Source organism: Telmatherina bonti (assembly GCF_933228915.1).
Source record: "Telmatherina bonti genome assembly, chromosome: 1".
NCBI classification, from domain to species: Eukaryota; Metazoa; Chordata; class Actinopteri; order Atheriniformes; family Telmatherinidae; genus Telmatherina; species Telmatherina bonti.
Window position 1 is genome coordinate 40701451 of NC_136619.1, and position 17236 is coordinate 40718686.

The following is a 17236-nucleotide window of genomic DNA, read 5'->3' on the forward strand; positions in this document are numbered from 1 at the left end:
GTTGCTATGCAACAGCATCTTTGGAAACAACTTATTTGCTTGTTGTTTATGTACGTATTGACTTATTAGCTGATTTTGACCGCATTGTTTAGCCGTTCTGAAGGAAAAGAAACACCTGCAAATGTCTGGGGCTGAAAAAGTCAACACAACTTCTATTTACATCAGCATGGCTGAAACTTAAAGCAGCTGTTTCTCCAACATGACACGCCCTGCTGTTGGTGTTCGTGACCACTGAGTGAGAAAACAGCCATTCTCTACATGTAAACCTAGAAAAACCCTCAGGATCTTCATCAGTAAGGAGGATAAAGTGGGTTTTGGTGGATCACCGCTGTGACAAGACACCTGAATCCCCCAAATCAGCTTCTCTTATGGAGCCAAATTCAGACTTTTGTTATGACATGTGTTCTAACTTTGTCCTTTTAATATCACATCTCTGCATGAATAGCTTCATTCTGACAGCCCAGGTAAAAATCCCAAATGGTCGATATTTTACAACTATCTGGCAACCCTGTGAAAGTATCTGCTGTGTTGCCTTTAAAGGAGCAAAAACTGGAATAATTTCAGCAGCACCGTTACAGTGTTACTAAATGAAAGACATATTCCTACAGTGTCAGTGCATAAACCCGCAGTTCTCGTTAACTCTTGTTGCACGGATGAGTTTACAGCTTTTGACAGGTTGCCAGGTAGCGAGGTTGCCAGGTATTGTTTTTTCAGGGTTTTTGAGGATTTTAAACTCGTTTTTCGAATTCCTTCTACCTCGTTTTCTTTTTCTAATTCCTTGTCAAAATCTGCATTTTGCTGTTCTTTGCTATTAAAGATGGAGGTTATACAGTATGTTTTATTCATTTGTAAAAAGATTTCTGTCCACTCCTCCGTCCTTCCATACCGCGCTGTCTTTGCCTGAAAAAAACTGGTCACGTGACTCGCTACATCACGTCTGGTGTTTTCATTACATGTTTTATATGCAATATATTGAAAATGTCTAAAAAAAAAAAAACCCTCATGAGAGTCAAGCGGCAACCTCCGGCGGTTAAAAGTGAAGCCTATGTGGAAGTGCATAAAACTGCAGTTCCCCCTTCATCCACTAGGGGCTGCAAAACAGAGCAAATCCCCATAGACTCGCATGTTAAAAAGACCAACTTCACAGCAGGAATAAACATAAATATAAACATAAACATAAACAGCCTGGTACAAAAATCCATTTTAAGTTTAATAGGTCAGGTTTACCTTCATGGCAACTGTGGGGGGAGTGAATTTTTTTCTAATGCGCCCGTTTAAAAGTAATTTAATCTCGAAGTTCGGCATATTTAGGGGCGTGTCCTTTTGATTGACAAGTACCGAATCTCCAGCTTCAAGTAAAAAGAACGTAGAACAACCGCGGTTTTTAGCCGGTTAACAACGTGACTTAGCTTTAGCCCGCTTACCTCCGTTAGCCGGTTAGCTCCTGTTATCTCCTGTTATCTCCGGGTTAGCTCGGTTAGCTCTTAGCTACAGAAAGCTCAGAGTTCGCTCGATGTCAATCATCCACCATGACGCTCACAGCCCCCCTCTCAGCTCCACCTCTTTGCCCATATTTGTATTTTCCGGGAGAGACGACACAAATGCCCCTGCCAAGATGGTGATGGTAGGAACCGCCCACCGAGCTTCAATTCAGCTCTTCAGAAACCTACGGGTGACGTCACGGAGGCTCCGTCCATCTCTTTATATACAGTCTATGATGAGAGTGTAAAAACTTTTACTTTTACAACATTACAAGATTCTGTTGCAATTTTTCAATTTTGTCCAAATCTAGTGGAATCCTAGAGGTCTAAGCGAAGCGTCATGAGCTACACATCCCTCTACATCTTCCTTACATTTTTAAAAAAAAATTTCTCAAACAAAGATACAATACAAAACAAGGAGGCACATTTGTGTAACACTATACATTATTTGAGAAGGAGCAGAAGGAAGCCCAAGGCGTATTTAATTACTACTCCTTATTTACAGTCTTTAATTTACACAGTTATATGGCTGTATACACAGATTACATCCTGAAAGTCATCAGCCAGATGGCAAAATATAAAGCAGCAAAATAAATCATGAATTTTCTTCTTTTTTATATTCATCCCAAAAAAAAAAAAATCTGAATTGAATAATTATTCATTCATTTTCCAAACCGCTTATTCCAATTCAGGGTCGCGGGGAAGCTGGAGCCTATCCCAGCTGGCTTTGGGCGACAGGCAGGGTACACCCTGGACAGCTCGCCAGTCCATCGCAGGGCCACACAGAGAGACGAACAACCACACTCACACCTAGGGGCAAATTTAGAGTGAACAATTAACCTAACATGCATGTCTTTGGATGGTGGGAGGAAGCCGGAGTACCCGGAGAGAACCCACACATACACGGGGAGAACATGCAAACTCCACACAGAAAGGCCACTGACCAAACCAGCCAAGGATTGAACCAGCGACCTTCTTGGTGTGAGGCCACAGTGCTAACCACTGCGCCACCGTGCAGCCTGAACTGAATAATGTTTTTACATAATTTTAAATCATCACTTAGTCCATTCCATAAAGTTACTCCATAAACACACACATCTGCTTTTTATGGCGGTGTGTGCGTATGGCTTCTGTAACATAGTTTTACCTCTCAGATTGTCCACAGCAACTCTGTCTTTAAACACATTTTGTATATTACATGTCATATATAACCCCCTAACCCGAACCCCTACATTGTCTGAAAGCAAACAGATTAAGTGCAAACGTGCATCCAAACAACATCACCCTTCTGTAGAACATGTAAGTAATCATGTAATTAATCCAGTTCAGGGTTGTGGGGAAGCTGGAGCTGATCAAGGTGTACCAGATACACCTGAACAGGTCACCAGTTCATCACCGGGCCAACACACAAACGCTCACAGTCTCTCCTGGAGAGAAACCGTGCACACATGAAGAGAAACTAGGCAGAAAACTCCAATTATTTTAATCTCAAGTCTTTATTTGGTTCCTTAATTTTCCATCATTTCCCACCATGTTATGGATCAGACTTATCAGAGTGTAGTCTGGTGCTTCCTGTATCCATCAGGACGCTCATCAGATGGTCTTCAACAGGATTTAGAGCAAAGTTTTTACCGTGAAGTGATGCAAAATGTAGCAGAAACTCTTTAAAGCAAATGATACGTTTGGCTTTGTGGGGTTATATGGATGCAAGAGGTGTTCTCCAAAACTGTCAGAACATTGCAATGAGGAACACAATGACTTATTTCCAGAGAGGAGGATCAGAGGAGACCAGGTGCTGGACTCTGTCCAGAGGTGCATACTGCTGGGTTTAATGAGCTAACACATCAGCCTCCCTCACTGCGTGGGTGTCAATCAGCAGATTAAAGTCAATAATTTACTGGTCAGTAATTAGTATAACTGAAATATTCTGGTTTGCATCACATTTTACCTGATCAGCCTGTTAAGACTTTAATTATAATAAAAATAAAACACAAATTCTCTTCTTTCTTCCTGCCAGCATGGATAAAACTGATCATTTTACTCTCTGAGATGACCACACTCCACTTTTCCTCGCATTTAGTGAAGAATTAAATGTCTGCATGATTTCTCGACAATAGAGCCAATTAAACATCTTTTGCAGATTTAAAAAAAAAAAAAAAAATCAACCTCCAGGATAAAAAAGAAGAGATCTGGAAGGAGTTCAGCTCTTCTCGCTGCATTACTGACTAAATGCTTCTGCCCAAAAATGACACTAACGGCTTTGAATTGATGCTCCGTGTTGAGGTCAGATCAGTTTTTCATTTTCTATCAGGCAGCAGCAGAAAATCCCACTTCAATGGGATTGTGGGGAAGGGAAGCTGAATCCTTCCAGCCCACACTGACCTGTGAGTGGGTGCTGTCTCTCCACACCAGCCAGAATCCACTCAGTGTTTGAGCTGCAAACCTCAGCCTCCAGGTGGAGTCAGATGTTATTTAGATGATGTGGTTCTGTTCAGCTGAGCTGAGATCAGCAGGTGCTGCTGCACTGACTCCATGCACCCAGTAAAATACACAATAGAATTTAAAATCTTTCTCCTTTCAGCTATGATGGAACTTGGCCATGTTTATATTAAAGCTCCATATTTACCAACAAGCTTCTGCAGAATGTCTGAAGCTTCCTGGAGTCTTTAAAGTATAATGAGGAGGTTATGAGACTCCTCCTCTCCCACTGCACCCATGCTTGTGTTGTCTGTCTGTTCACGCAATGTGACACCTCAGTGTGGGTTTACTGGTTTACGTTAAGAAGAATGGAGAGATTTCACTGTTCTGACTGGAGATTCCATCTCAGGATGTCAGAGACACAAATTAACTTACGACCCCTTCAGACAGTACCTGAAGAACACAACGAGAGGTGGAATGAGTCAAAGTCAAGATGGGGTGAAGGAGAAGAAATAAAGATGACAATGAACAGACTGATGGATGGACGGATGGATGGATGAATTAATGGATGGATGATGGATTGATAGATGGGTGGATGGATGGATGGATGGATAGATGAATGGATGGATGGATAGATGGATGGATGGATGGATAGATGGATGGATGAATGGAAGGATGGATGGATGGATAGCTGGGTGGGTGGATGGAACGATGGATGGATGAATAGATGGATGGAAGGATGGATGGATGGATGATGGATTGATAGATGGATGGATGAATGGATGGATTAATGGATGGTGGATTGATAGATGGGTGGATGGATGGATGAATATATGGATGGAAGGATGGATGGATGGATGATGGATTGATAGATGGATGGATGGATGAATGGAAGGATGGATGGATGGATGGATAGCTGGGTGGGTGGATGGAACGATGGATGGATGAATAGATGGATGGAAGGATGGATGGATGGATGATGGATTGATAGATGGATGGATGAATGGATGGATTAATGGATGGTGGATTGATAGATGGGTGGATGGATGGATGGATGGATGAATATATGGATGGATGGATGATGGATTGATAGATGGATGGATGGATGAATGGAATGATGGATGGATGGCTGGAAAGATGGATTAATGGATGGTGGATTGATAGATGGGTGGATGGATGGAAGGATGGACGGATGGATGGATAACGGATTGATGGATTGGATGGATGGATGGAGGGATGGATGGATGGATGGATAGATGGGTGGATGAATGGATGGATAGATGGATGGATGGACAGATGGATGGATTGCTAGATAGGTGGATGGATGGAAGGATGGCTGGATGGATGGAAAGATGATGGATGGATGGACGGATGGATGATGGACTGATAGATGGGTGGATGGAGGGATGGATGGATGGATGGATGGAAGGATGGATGCATGGATGGATGGATGGATGGATGGATGGATGGGAGATGTATGAGGACGAATGAGAAGGAAAAAGTCCAAATTACATTTAAAATCTAAAATCGCTTCCTTTGAGTTTATCTACTTTGAGCTGCGTTTGTACAAAAAGTCTTGTATAAATAAAGTTCATTTTGTCCCAGTTTCCCTGTTTATTTGTAGGTTTTTTTGTTGTCTTTGGTTCCAGTTTGCTGTTTTATCTTGTAGTTGTCCTCTTCTTCCTATTTCCTGTTCGTGAGTTGACCTGGTTTCGTTTTACTCATTCGCTCCACCTGTGTCTTCTTAGTGTTCTGTGTATAAATACCACTTAGTTTCACTTCAGCTTTGCCAGTTAATTGTTTTTATCTCAGTGACAAATCTGAAATTATGTGTTTTTGACAACAATCTGTCAACCCCCTGGAATGATCTGATGATCTCCATGGGTGTCTTAGTGTGAGAGCCGCTGCAGCGAGGTGTCATCCTGGTTAAATTTTACAGGAACCTTGCTTAGTTTCAGGAAGTTTTAATGAGACAACTCAGTTGTATCCTCCTGCTGAGGTACAAATCCCAACGATAATCTTCTTCTTGCACATTTTCAAATAGTACTTGACTCACTTCTTCATGTACCAACATCCAACCAGCTGCATCTGCGTCCGGATATTTGTTTTCACTATTGTTCTCATGAGGAAGATGAAGAAGTCGTCAGATCCAGGAGAAGGACAAACTTCTGCACATGAAGAGCGGTGAAGACAAAAGGAGCTGTGCAGCTCAATGAAACAGACACGAAGAATAAAATCAGCTCTCAGCATGTTGTCTGCCTCTGAATGATCTTCTGGGTCGCCGGGAAGAAAATAAAGTAATAAAACAGACAAGTGAAAATGTTTCCAAAGAAAAAGGAAAAAGCTCAATAAGTGAAGTGACCACAGGTGAACGGAGAGCAGAAATGCTATTAGATCCTCTGTGTGTGAACAGAAAACCTTTGAGATTCCAGTACAATGAAAAGGCCGACAAGCAGCAAATATTCAAGCCAGGAGAGCACAATGTGTAACTGCAGCGTGAACATAATAACCTGGACGATTCTCTCATTTCAGAGACAAAGCAGCTTGTGGAGCACGAAATGCATTTCATTATCGCTTAAAGGAAACTGCTCTTTATTTCTTTTACTCAGGATTTAATTCTGCTTTTCAGGCTGAGATTTCCAGAAGACTCAATAAGCATTTCATCCGTCGGCGTGGCCAGAAAAAACTGCTGAAGCCAAGATAAGTCTGTCTTGTCCTGAAGTTGGTTTTTAAAGAGGATGTTGCATGTTTTCTAGAAATCCTTTTTAATATATTTTTGTCAAAAATACATTAAACGTATCCAACTTCCGGCTGGATACGTTCAGGACTCGTGGGCCAGATGGAGACTGATGTGTCTGGCGGTTCTGTCCTCTGAGGACATGGAGGATGTTTACATGTTTGGATTATTAGTGATCGGTATTCTGCTGATTGGTGCTGGCGGAGTCCTGATCTACCTGAAGACCCGTGAGATTCTGGCAACAACTGGCAGCTTGCCTGAATTCTGCAACAGTATGGGCCGAGCTAGCAGTGCACAGACTCTTGCGCTGACTGGACTCGACTGTAAGCAGGATACCAGTGTTGCCTAAACTAGTCATCCTGCGTCGGTCCCGGAGCTGGTCTGCAGAATTGACAACAACATGGAGAAGATGTCTGCTAGGATTGGTGGAAATTAAAACCCCCATCCAGCTGTTTGGAGCTGCCAGCGTGAGACCTGCTATGGACTCAAGGCCGAGGGCAAATTGCTCTCCTCGCCTGGAACCCAAACAACAATCATATCTGGATTCGGCTTCCCAGCGGCCTTGGGCCGGTGCAACCCCCCGTGAGAACAGAAGAAGAGATGTTCATAGACGCTCTGTCCCCTCCCACATGACTCAACGTCTCCCTGGACTTTGTGTGTCTTGTTTGAGTTTGTCATTAAGTGTATGAGGTTCTTTTCTCTGTCTCTCCGGACCGCGTCATCTAGTGGCGCAGTCCGGAATTACATGATCCCCCATGACCCTAATGTATCTCTGTTCTTATCTGTTATAAGGCGACGGCGGTAAAACTGGCTGCGTGGCCGAAGCTTCAGTTTGGTTCTGTAATTCTTTTTGTTACATGTCTGTATATCAAATCTTGGACGAGCTGGCTTGAACCTTGAATTTCCCCTCAGGGATGAATAAAGTATCTTTGATTAATTGGTTTGATTGATAAGTCCAGGAGGGCCCAAGTCCTGGAGATCTACCATCCTGCTGTTTTTTGGGTGCAACCCTTCTCCAACACACCTGAATCAAATAAGTGGCTTGTTCGCCGGCCTCTGCAGAGCTGAATGACATGCAGAACAGGGATTCAGCTATTTGACTCAGCTGTGCTGGACAGGGGTTGCATCTAAAGATTGCAAGATGGCAGATCTCGAGGACTGGACTTGGGCACTCCTGGATAAGTCTTTCTTGTCCTGAAGTTGTAATTTAAAAAGGATATTGCATGTTTTATAAAAATCATTTTGATATATTTTTTGTCAACTTTTAGCTTTTTTGCGCTTGGCTTTTCTTTGGTTTGGCCAAAATTACAAAACATACTTGATATAGTAATGGCATGAGGGGTAGTATTTGTTTGTAAATTTCTGGGAAATGGAATTTGTTTTGTGTGTTCCTTTACAAACGTGCAGTCAAGCTACACCTTCAGTTCTTCACCTCAGCTCAAACACCCAAACCTGCAGGTTAGTTTGGTCCTTATTTGGCCTTGACTTACGGCTTGGACTCCATGTGGCTGCCAAACTCAGTCACGTGACCACCACATCTGGAGCACAGGACACTCACCATGGTCCACATCCATGCCAACAACATTCATCTGGACCACATGTGGCTCACACAAGAGTCACACCTGAACTACAAGGGCCAAAAGTAGCCTGGATTAGGCCCACATGTCTGTTGTCTGGGAATTTCTGAACCTGTAACTTGAGACACTTGAGAAAAGCACCAGGCATCGTCTCAGGAGGTCGCAAAAAACTATTTCTGTTATGATGTGAGGTTTTTCATGTTCCAGGTTCCTGTTTTATTTTGTAGTTTCCTGTTCAGTTTCCTGTGTAGCCTTTTTGTTTCTGTTTCACCTGGTCTTGTTAGGTTAGTTTACTACACCTGTTTCCTGTTTGGTTTCCAGGTATTTGTGATAAGAAAAACCAACAGACTGCACTGGATCTGGACTTCTCCATCCTGAGCAGCACGAGGCGACAGTGGGAAGGAAAAACCTCCTTTTGAACCCGGTTATAGAGGACGGCCTGCTTGGACCGGTTGGGGTGGAGACCACAGGAAAGAGAGACCAACATGCACTGCAGCTTTTATCCAGGAAGACCTGCAGAAAGAGGAGAAACATGAAAATGATGCAGATACTGTCATATGTTTCTGCATGGAAGATGAGGAGCAGAGAGATGAAGAGGAAGAGCTCAGTGCATCATGGGACGTCCCTCAGCAGTCTTAGCCTTTGGCAGCTTAACTAAGAGATGGCTGGACCTCCGAACTATAAGATTTATCAGAGAAGAAGGTCTTAAGCTTGATCTCAAAGGTAGAGGGGGTGTCTGCCTCCCAGAGCCAGACTGGGATCTGGTTCCATCAGAGCCTTATAGCCGGAGGCTCTTTTTCCCATCGTTCTCTTAGTTCTCCAGCATTTCTTTTTTTTCTATTGAAAACTTACATTTGTTCATCTGTACTTCAACACACTCTGATGTTACTTTCCTCCTAGCCTACAGGAAGAGTCTGTAGATCAGAAGTGAGTGACCTGTCAGATGGCATCCTTTGTGATGAAGCCAGAGTCTGATCCTAAAGATAGAAACGGATGAATCCTCATTTCAACTTTTTTATTTCTAATCCCAATTCAAGCTGATTTAAAGACTCATTTCATGTTAGAGGGCCGCTAATGGTAGAGTTAGACACTAAATGTTCATTTTTTTCTTACTAAATATAGTAACATCTGTTATCACCTTCAGTCTGAAACCCTTATTTTTGTCTGTTTGTCATGTTTTCCCTCTGGGAGCTGCTTCATCATTTTCATTTATAACGTCTATTATGACACATCCAGACAACATGACCCTGTGAAGTTGCAGGCGTGCAGAGAAGAGTTCATTTTTCCTGATCAGCTTTCTTCTGCACTAATTAAACCATTTTACTGCAGAAAGAAAGACGAGCACAATGATTAAAACTCATCTCCAGCAGATATCTCAGAGAGCACACTGCGATAACAAGCGCTGACATTTGTTACTGAGTCAGAAAAACTCCAGAAGCACAAAAACACTGGAACTTTTTATATAAAAATAACTTAAATGTAACTTCTCTCTTTTTTAGGAATGATTCAAATCAGAGCCTTTTCAATCCTGCATGAATTGAAAGCTATATTTGATATTGGAGAAAAGTTGTTTTCAGGCCTGAAAAGTTTTTGTCATTTTGTATAATATTCTAGTTTAATAATAAATTAGTAAAAGTACCTTGCAGCTGCAAAGTCATTCTCATTAAAAGCCAAAACAGGGTTTAGAGCTTGTTATAGCTTAAAGCAGACTGTTAGCTATGCATGTCCATATGGTTGGATCCCAGTGGCTCTCATTCAGCACGACATGCAGACCATTAGCCTCGCCTCCGACGTCCTCCCATCAATCTTTCTTTATGAAACATTTTCTGCTGTTTCTGACCATATGCTAAACTAAATGGTTGTTAGAATTTAATCTCTCACGAGGCTTTCATAACACTTCAGCATGGTTCAAAACAGTTTCATGGGGGATTTTAGTTTATTGAATTGTGTTTTATATCTCCTGCAAGGCGTCAAGGGATCAACAGGAAGCTGTTTGTTATGCAGCCACAACTTCTCTGGTCATTAGAACAGAAGGAAAAGCAAAAAATTATGCATGTTTAATAATCAGCTACTTTAGATGATTGTCATGCAAGGAGACTTTGTAGAGCAAAACGAGGATGGGCATCCCAAGAGACCGGTTGGATGGATGAGTCCAAAATGGAGATGTTTGGTCAGAATGCACAGGAGCACATCTAGAGGAAACCAATCAGCATATCAGCACAAACACCTCATACCAGTTGTTAAGCATGGTGGAGGAGGGATGATGATCTGGGCTTGTTGTGCAACTACATGGTCTGGACACCCTGCAGTCATTGCATGGACCATAAAACCACTGTATACCAAAGTTATAGATGACATTAATATTATCATTATTATTATTATTATTATTATTTCCTGTAATCTCAGCTTGAACCTTCCATCCACATCGTTCTAAACTTCATTTACTGTAAATAAATCATTTCTTTAACGTTCCTTTAAAAGTGTAATATTCATATGCACCAGTTTTCATATCTACGTTCTCATTTCCCATTATCTGAGGCACAGTTATGGTAGCCGCAGGCCAAGCTAAGTGTCCTAGATGCCCTTCTCCCTGGCTGCTTCCAGCAGGCCTTCCTGGGGTTTCAAGCTGTTCCCGAGCCAGACCAGATAAGTAATCCCCCCGGTGTTTTCTGGTTCTCTGCCCAGATGGACATGCCTCAGTAAGGAGAGATATGCTCACCAGATGCCCTAATCACCTCATCTGACAGCTATAGGAGGTTGCAGAGGGTTCGTGGTGACCAACAAAAACCCCGCAAGCTCTGCTGGATTTATTTGGATGGATGTCTGCTGTAGCGGAATAGCCTCTACAAATTATGAATTTATTAATTACCTCGGAGCACCACTCATCACCTTTAATTAACTTAAAATTCAGGCGGATGAGACACCTGAAATAAACTCAATTCAATAAACAGTCTCACTTCAAAGGAGTAAATCCTAAGAACGAATGAACCAGAAATCGTGCATTCAGAAATTATGACAATAACGGATGAATTGATTATACATATTTATTTACAATGATGGTAAACATACAGCAGTGAAAATGAGCAATGATGGAGAGATGTTATTGGTGAGATGGTATGATGAATTTGTCAACATGGAATTTCATTTATAACATTAATAAAGAACGCTGAGATTAATTAAATGAGATGGAGCAGGAAGAAACTGGTTGGAATTAAGCAAATAAATCGGGATGATTATCTTACTTAAATCTTTGACAAGAACGTGTTCAATAACTCTAAATTTGGATAAGAATTCGAATTTAATTATTTAATTAGAATTTGATGTACTGGTTTGGGACATCACAAATGTCAGAGCGCTATCAGATCCTACTTTGAACGCTGAATCCGGAGTGAGGTCGAAGCGGGTGGTTGGTCCCCTATTCGGCGCCTTTCCGGGGGAATTGGATCCCTGGAGCGTCAGAAGATGTAGGTCTACGCAGCTACTCTGGCCTTCTGGATCCGTTCAGCGGAGTTCCAGAGCGGTGTGATGATGATCCAGATTGTCCCAAAAATAGATAGTTCCAGATTTTACGTGTAAAGACGTAATGGAAAAAGTTGGAGCTACGGTTCTAGTTAATTACTGATCTCGGGAAAAATACTGGTTACAAATAAACACTTGTTGTACTTTCTCCTGTTCGGAAGAACGGAGAGGTAAAAACTTATAATGAAATAACAAAAGAAAAGAAGACGAAAGGCTAAAGACAAAAGCTAAGGACAAGAAAGAAACTTAGAGGAGACAAAAAGCTTAAACGAAGACAAAAAGCTCAGGAGGAGAAAAAGCTAGGAAGTTGGTCTGCCAGTCTAATTTAAACAGACCCGCCTTTCGAACTTCCAGCCAATCATGAGTTGCTTCTGTCAGAGGCTGACCAACCTTATCCAATCAGGTCAGCTCCAGTTCCTTCTCTCTGCATCTCATTAATGTGAACAGGATACTTTCAATTCCTTGCTTTGTCTGCCGCAATACACATCAAATCACATTCTTTCAGAGTTATGCAGATTCCTCGTTTGCTGGGGAAGGAAAGCATTTTATAGTATTACTTTCACACATGAAAAGATTGGCTACATGTAATTTTTATTAAAGGTGGATTAATTAATTGTCATGACTCGTCCTCATTGGGTGATCCTAAAAAGAAAACTCACATTTTATTCATTCACATTAGTAGCTTAAGAGAAGTCCGAAGCTTGGAAAACATAATCAACAATTATTTACTGCAGTGTTTATGATTAATGTGTGTGTGTGATCAGTTCAAAGAATTAAATCACATATCAAGATAAAATAATGGAAAAGAAGAAATTCAACCAAAACAATTAACCACAGTCTTTTAGACTAAGTTAGATCAGTTCCTTCAATTGGGGAAAGAAGTTTGGATTCCTTTTGTCTCCTTCTCTGTCAGGGTAGGGGTTGTTCTGGCACCATGGAGTCTTGTCTTTTGGCTTAGAAGTGTCATTTCTGACAAGAACCAGGGTTTGGTCAGATGCGACTCTCGGCATTTCCCCCGACCTGCGACCATAAATTGTTAGATGTGCTTTAATCCTTCGTGTTGACACAGCTGCATTCTGTAGGGAGTAAAGGTGTAAATCTCTGAGTGTCACCATGCCTCTTGGGTCAAATGGTCACTCTCTCTTCGTCCTGTGTGGACCAATCTTACTGCAGAGAAAGAAATACAACTATTGTTTAATCCAGTCGAATGTTTTTAATCCTGGGAGGCCAAGATCACTACACTGCATTCATTAGTAGAGTCCAAAGTCTTGTGGTGTCAACAAAAAGTCCTGTTTGATGGGATATGATAGATTAAACAACATGGTTTTGTGTTAAAATCACATGTGTTTGTATAACTTTGTTAAATTTGTTTCCTGTTTGTGTTGCAAATGTTCTTCATCTTCATCTTACAAATGACCAGTTAATTAAATTTGTTTACTCGTACTTTCACCACTACTATTAACCTGCTATTACACTGGTATCAATATCATTGATATTTGGATCAATGTGCCCACCACTAGTGGAGTAAACACAAGCTGAAAAGAAGAAGAGGATGTGAGTAGGAGTTCAGAAAGAGATGGAGGAGCAGGATGATGGAGGACATTGAGGATGAGGAGGAGGATTTTGTAGGTATGAAGGTGATGCTGAACAGGAAGCCAGAGGAGTTTGTCGACACGCGTGATGTGTTGAGTGATTAAAGCAGCAGACTTCTGACTTGTGGAACAAACCAGATAGAAGAAAGTTGGAGTAATAAAGGTGAGAAGATGATAATTAAGACTGTCACACTTCTGAACCCATGCGTGTTGGGTAGTTATAGAACGGGGGTGTCCAAATTCGGTCCTCAAGGGCTGCTGTCCTGCAGGGTTTCATTGTCTTCCTGCTTCAACACACCTGACTTAAATTGAATGGATCTAGCAGCCTATGAACTTTGGTACAATGACTCAGGTGCATTTGAGGAGGGATACATAAAAAACCTGCAGGATTGTAGCCCATAAGGAACGGAGATGGAGACCCCTGTTACAGAACAAGCATCGGCCCTTGTCAATATGACTGAACTTGTCCCTCAATTCATGTCAAAATCAGAAATGATAATCACATTTAGTTTAATTTTTGTTTATAAAAATAACATTTCATATATATATTGCTGATGCTCAAAACAAGAACATGTCAAAGCCTGAATACATGCATGTAATATAAGCAGAGAAAATGATGTAATGTCATTATAATGCAAAGCTGAGTTTGATAATGCTACCCTGTCATTTGTTCCCAAACAGAGAACTTTTTTATATCAAGAGGCTTTTTTACATGATACGATATGAAACGATACATTATGATACAATACAATACGATACCATAGATGTGATGTGATGTGATGTGATGTGATGTGATGTGATACAATATGATGCGATATGATACAAAATTATACGAAATGATACAATACCATACAATACAAAACAACACTATGCAATACAGTATGATGGATGACATGTGATGTGGTAAAATACGACACAATATGATACAATATTATACAATACGATACGATGCGATACGATATAATGTGATGCGATATGATGGAAGTGGTGTGAAACAATACAATGTGATACGATACAAAACAATACAATGCCATTTGATCAATGGATGTTATGTGATACAATACAATATGATGCAATGTGATGCAATGTGATGCAATGTGATACAATGTGATGCAATATGATGCAATGTGATGCAATGTGATGCAATGTGATACAATGTGATGCAATGTGATACAATGTGATGCAATGTGATATTATGCTATACGATACAATGCCATACGACACCATGGATGGCCATACAATACAATGGATGTGATGTGATACAATATGATGCAATGTGATGCAATGAGATGCAATGTGATGCAGTGTGATGCAATGTGATGCAATGTGATATTATGCTATACGATACAATGCCATACGACACCATGGATGGCCATACAATACAATGGATGTGATGTGATACAATGTGATGTAATGTGATGCAATATGATGCAATGTGATGCAATGTGATGCGATACGATAAGATACAATGCGATACGATGTGATACGATGCGATACGATGCGATACGATACAATGCCATACGATACGATGGATGTGATGTGAATCCACCTTTATTGTCAGGCATTTCTGAATTTTGCTTTATGTCTCGGCCACTTTTTGAGATCTTTTTGGCTCGTTAGCAAGTTGCAAAGAACTAGATAAAGAAGTTCATGACTCTGAATCACGTGTGGTAAAGTAGGGTTCTAAAGGTTGTAGAACGGTAGATCTCTGCATTTATTCGGATTGAATGTTAAAGTCCTGGTAAGTCTCAGCATGTTTCATAGAAGTAAACTTTTGTAGCAGGTAGAATTACAGGACAGCAGGACGGACATGATCGCAGATGTGCTGTTAAAACATGGGTGGAGATCTGTGGTCCTTCAGAGCTGGAATCCTGCAGGTTTTCCATGTATCCCTGATCCGGCACACAGAGCCAAATCAAATGGATCCAACAGCTTATCAAGTCCTGCCCAGTGATTCATTCATTTGAATCTGTTGTGTTGGAACAGGGAGACATGGAAAACTTTCAGGATGAGGACCATGGTTCCCCTTTCCTGCATTAAAACAAGAAAAACTCAGAAGAAGTCACGGAGCTACAACGGTCTTATCTCTGGGCTTAAAATAGAGTGAAACCCCAAAGTGAAAGCTAAACCTTGGAGACCTTGCAGTTGAGAGATTTCATCATCTGAAGATGAAAGCAATGTGGTCTCTGAACTTCTCCCTCTCTATGTTGAAGCTTCTTATCCAAAGAATGAGGTTGATTTGGGAGAAAGAAAAGGAGGAAAAGTTTCCTGTACTTTTCATCCTGACATGCAGTGTTATTTTTACCTGTTGCCTCTTCTCTGTTGTGTTTTGTTATTTTTATTCATAAATATTTCCTTCAAAATGCTTTTTGTGCCTTTTAATTTGAGTGGACTTTCGTTTTTCTCTTTTATTTCTGATCTGATTTGACATTCTTTCATTTTCCATGTTGTTTTCTTCTCCAAAGGGGCCACTGCAAGCGGGGAAATGAAACTTTGTGCTTCCATAATCACTTAATATTCATTTGAGAGAGAAAGAGGAGGCTCTTTATTTTCCTTCTATGCAAATTCGGCACAACACACAGTGATGTGACTTTGTCCCAAGGACAAAGAGTGCTTTCTTATAAGACAGTGACAGGTGGCAGCTCCTGTCCAAGCAGAGATGATAAGTAATATTCGAACCACTCAGGAATTCATATAACCCACATTATCGAAGAACTCATCTTCCCTCTCCCAGTGGAGGCTCTTTGTAAACAAGTGATGCTCTGACTCAGAAAGAAGAAGAAGATAACTTCAGCCCTGAATGCCTGAATCATCCCCTTGTGCTCATGAATAAGTTTAAACAATATTTCAGTGATGAAGAAGCACCAAAAAAAGGATATTCAGGAGTATTTGGAGGATAATCAGTAAACTAAGAGCTGATTTAATTGTAGCCTGCAGGAGGGGATAATCTGGGCTTCACTGTGGATTTTCATTTAGATTAAACAGTAAAGCAGAGAGATCTGGTTTCTGTGTTCAGCAGGCTGAGGCGAGCGCATACTGTTAACGCAGTGGAGGAAACTCCAACAAATTGTGTTGTTGAATGGTTTTTCCAAGTGTATTTAGTGCCGCTACAAGCCAGTTTAAAAAGCCCAAATGTATGAGTGACGAGCACATTAAAGAAATCAAACTCCTTTGCTCTCTGGCTGCAGTCGCTGCTGCAGGCCCAGAGCTGTACAGCAACTCGACCCATCCTGCACTGGTGTGTGTGTGTGTGTGTGTGTGTGTGTGTGTGTTTTGTTTCTTTGTGTTGTGCGGACGTGCAGAAAGGCTCATGGCTGCCAGCTGGGTGCCTGGCCTCTCTTCTGAGGGAAGGAATCCCCATTCCCCCCCATGCACGTCGGGCTTTGGCAGCGCATGTTTACAGCACAGTTCATGTACAAAACAATTCAAAGTGCTTCACAGAAAACATTCAAACATTACAGATGATGCAAAGAAAGCGTCAAAAAGACGTAAATGGCAACAAAACAGCAAAGATCTCAGTGAATCATGAAATAACTTAAAATATTTAAAAGGAAGTTTAAAGTTATCCTGCAGATTTCATGCATGTGAAGAGAGAAATGTTTTAAACCCGGATGGAACAGGAGAGACGTCGAGTCTCCACTGGAAGTTTGTTCGTCTGAGTTTAGTCTGGAGCCTGGTCTGATCTCGGTCTGGATTCTGCTCTGGAACCTGGTCTGGACTCTGGTCTGCTCTCTGGTCTGGACCCTGGTCTATATTCTGATTCGGACTCCTGTCTGGACTCCTGTCTGGACTCTGGTCTGGACTCTGGTCCAGACTGTGGTTTAGTCTCTGGTCCGGACTCCGATCTGAACTCCGGCCTGGACTCCGGTCTGGACTCTGGTCTGGACTCTGATCTGGACTCCGGTCTGGACT